Below are 4,222 nucleotides of genomic sequence, written 5' to 3' on the forward strand. Positions count from 1 at the left end.
TAGCAGGCACCCGGGCCGGCGGCCTGTGGCCTGGAGGGGGGCCGGGCACCCGGGGCCTCAGGGCCGGGCACCCGGGGGTGGCCTGGGCCACGGCTGGGCCAAGTGAGGCCGGGCACCGGGGCTGTAGGCCGGGCACCCGAGGCCGGCTAGGAGCAGCGCCAGGGATGGGCCGGGCCTCCGGGGCCAAAGTGCCCGGGCACCCGGAGTGTCCAGTGCCTCTTCTCCTTCATCCTTCTCGCTCCTTTCCTCCTTCTTCTCGTCCGTAGGTGCTCGGGTCTTCATGCTAGCCTCTCCATGATCAACACCTTGATACCTAATCATGCACGATACTTCCGTTTGAGGTAGGACCCAACTCTCGAATGAATTTGAGTGGAGATCAAAGAGGAAGGAGTTCACCTCGTTCTCGATGGCGCGTGCACGTGCTCTTGTCACTGGTCCTCTCGGTGCTTGCGGTGGTGGTGTGACGTCCATGGTGATGGTCGAGGGATGCTCCGCATCACCTTCAACATCAATGAAGGCTCAATATTTGCCTTCTGCTTCATCAGTTTTCCAGATGAGATACATCTGTCTATGTATCGTCTATGATGCTAATTTCGAAAGGTTATAGATGTTGCATGTGAAACTTGGTCCTGGTGTAGTTGTGTAATTTGGTAGCTGAGTGCTGAAGCTATATGATGTTGTACTCTGATGTATTTTAATTATGAAAATGAAATATATTGTGTGCTTAATATGAAATGTCAATTAGATTAATAAATGGATTATGAATAATCAGATAATTAGCCTGCTAATGGTGAATTAGCCTGCTAATTGGGTTTTGCTATTGCAAACGGTTGTTGAAAAAATACCGTGGGCGATGACCTCAGGCAATGCACACAGTTTCTAGGAATAAACCGTGTTGAATCAATGAACAATCACACACGACTTTCTCTTGAAAACTGTTTGTGTTAGGCCACATTGCGCAAACGTTTACCACATAAAACTTGTGTGTGATGGTAGCCTTTGCCACACAATTTCTTCTACGGACCATGTGTGATACATTCAATAACGCAAACGATTTAACGGGAAAAATTGTGTGTGATGTACATGTGAACGGAAACGTTTTCCTTGGAGCCACTGTGTGGGATGTACATACGAACGGAAACATTTAGCAGGGACTGACTGTGTGGGATGTACTTGCGACCGGAAACAATTTCACCATATAATCGTATTTTTTAGCTCTACTGTATGTATTTTCATATTTGAGCACTCGCCAATCGCACACGACCTCATTTTGCCGAACGTGTGGGCCAGAAGGGCATATCCCCGATGGTTTCTGGGTCGTGTGGGAAGGACCCCCCTATCGCCCACACTCACTTGGCGACGGTTCCAAATGCCATAGCGGAGAGGGTTAAAACCGTTTGTTTAGGAGCTCGCTGCACTAGTGGAGGGTTCATGAGTTAACCCAGCCACCAGATCTCTAGAGCCGCCACTCCGAGTTTGGCGCCTCGACTCATGCCGAGTTTTCTTCAAAATAAAGTTCGGGTCTAAATGAGCATCTGGATGAGCAAAGCTTACTTTCCGGATGACCCGCCTTATCTTCTTTGGAGGCAAGGATTCTGAGCCGGAAGAGATGGAAATTATCTCAGTATCCTCAGCTAGGATTGTTGCGACGTCACCCTGAGAGTAAGAGGTGTGAGCTAGTTCGATAAAGAGACAACCAAGGGAGTCAAGTTCTACCTTTGACTGTTCGTCGGCCTCCGGTGACTCGCCCGCGGTTGCCGACTCATTCACATCAGCTCGTTTATTCTTCTTCCACGCCAGTGTGGTCTTAGATTTGGCCACCCGAGTTTTCCTCTTCTTATTCCATAAGGAGAGTCAGCCTGCATGGTTGAGAAAGGTCAGAAAATGAAGTGCTGAGTAAAGTAAGGATTTGCAAGCCGGAAAGAAAAGTGTGGTTACTAGAGGCGCTGGGTTAAGCTTGGAGAACGATAGCAGCCCTGTCTTATTGCAGTTTTCCTGAGTCTCCCCGAGCAGAGTCTTTACAATTTTGTTGACTTCCTTAGTGGTTAAGTCATCAGAGCTGTACCGTGAGGGTCGGTTGAGTTGCCTGAATATTCACACATTAAGCTGGGTTGAGGGCTTAAAGGGAGAATCCTCCATGCAACCGAGCATCGGGTTAGATCAACCCCTGTTAAACCATTAGCCGGCAAGGCCCTGAGTTTTGGGTAGACTGGAGCAGCTTCAGCATGCTCTTTAGCAATGATCCAGCTTAGGAGATCCAAGTCCATGGGAAGGCAGTCCTCTCTGTAACCCGATAAGGGGTTCTCATTAGCTGGGAAGGTGTTCTTGCAATAAAACCAAGTCTTGATCCATCCCTTAGGATATCTTGGTAAGGTAGCTGGAGGAAAACAACTGTCTCTGCGTCTCTGGATGGAAATCCCGCCGAATTCTAGGCTCGGGTCGTTTGCACACTCTGTTTGACTGTTCATATAGAAGTATTCCTTGAAAAGGGCAACAGTAGGCTCTATTTACAGATACACTTCACATAAGATTTGAAAGTGGCAGATGTTGGATATGGAGTTCGGCCCCAGATCTTGAGGATGAAGGTTAAAATAGTTTAAGACGTCCCGAAAGAATTTGTACCCGGGCGAAGAGAAGCCTCTAAGGAGATGGTCTACAAAAACCATGAATTCTCCTTGTCCAGGTCGAGGAACGTCGTCTCCTTGGCCGGCTCGGGAACCAATCTCTTCCTGAGCCGGCAGAAAACCTTGAGCTTGATAATCCTTAAAGATGAGTTCGGAGACGTGGGAAGGCACCCAATTGCAAATGGTAGTTTTTGACATATTGAGCCACCTAAATAAGATGGAAGACTACGGAAATATAAATGGTGGGTTACTTAAGAAATAATGATTCGTCACTTTAGTTATATGAACAAGACAACATAATGGATAAGTAGCACTAAATGGTGAACCGATTTAGAAACAAATGCAGTTTCTAAAAGATCAGGTGAGTTACAATACGTTGGTAAGACACCCAAGATACGAAGGCGAGTTAACAAGTTAAAGGTTGCTGAGTTTTTGCTAAGTGTGGAATAACAAGTTTCTACCAAAGTACTTGCAATTATGGATCTACAGACGGTTCAAAAAAGGAAAATAATTGCTAAACCTAAGGACATCGGCAGAAGCAATGGGTAAACTGTTCGTTGATTTTAGCAAAGATATAAGTGTATTTAGATGCAAGGTTAATCTTGAATCTTCTACCGCAGTATTTCTATGGCATCTCGGAGAAACTACAAGATCTAACTCCAGATAGGACCGAGAAGTACAGATGAACACCGACGAACTCTATGAACTCAGAAGGGCTAATGTGAATATGAGAAGGGGAGATTTGAGTACATGGCTGTGGTAGCATAGGGTGGAGATGCACCGCCTAACTCCGGCGAAGGTGGGGTGGTGCTGTGATCCCGGGCAAGGTGGCTGATGAAGGTCGACGGGCGCGGCGGAGCTCCGGTCGCAGGAGGCTTCAAGAGGAGGAAGAAGAAGAAGCAGAGGGGACGAAGTAAAAGTGAAAAGGAGGACCCCGTGTTTATAAGGAAAAGGCAATAGTAAATGGCAGGTGTGAAAATCGAGGGGGTGCAGTAACTTTTGGAGCAGAAGGCGCCTCGGTTTCCGAGATAAGTAGATATGCACAAAATTCGTTATGACGTCATGAGGGACTCCCTGAAATTGCGGAGGTGATGTTTGCTTGAACTACGTCGGTATTTCCCCAAAGAGGAAGGGATGATGCAGCACAGCAACGGTAGGTATTTCCCTCAGTGATGATACCAAGGTTATCGAACCAGTAGGAGAACCACGCAACACTACGTGAATAGCACCTGCACACAAATAACAAATACTTGCAACCCGACGTATTAAAGGGGTTGTCAATTCCTTTCGGGCAATGGCGCCAGAAATTGGCAAGAAAACGGGATAAAAATATGATAGATTGGATAATTAGATCTCGCGGGAACGCGAGATAAAATAAATAAGAATAAATTGCAGCAAGGTATTTTTTTATTTTTGGTTTAATAGATCTGAAAATAAAAGAAAATAAAAATAGATCGTGAAGGCAAATATAATAAAGAAGAGACCCGAGGGTCGTAGATTTCTCTAGTGGCTTCTCTCGAGAAAAATAGCAAACGGTGGGTAAACGAATTACTGCTGGGCAATTTATAGAACTTCAAATAATCATGACGATATCTAGG

This window comes from Triticum aestivum, chromosome 3D, assembly GCF_018294505.1.
Source record: "Triticum aestivum cultivar Chinese Spring chromosome 3D, IWGSC CS RefSeq v2.1, whole genome shotgun sequence".
Classification (NCBI taxonomy): Eukaryota; Viridiplantae; Streptophyta; class Magnoliopsida; order Poales; family Poaceae; genus Triticum; species Triticum aestivum.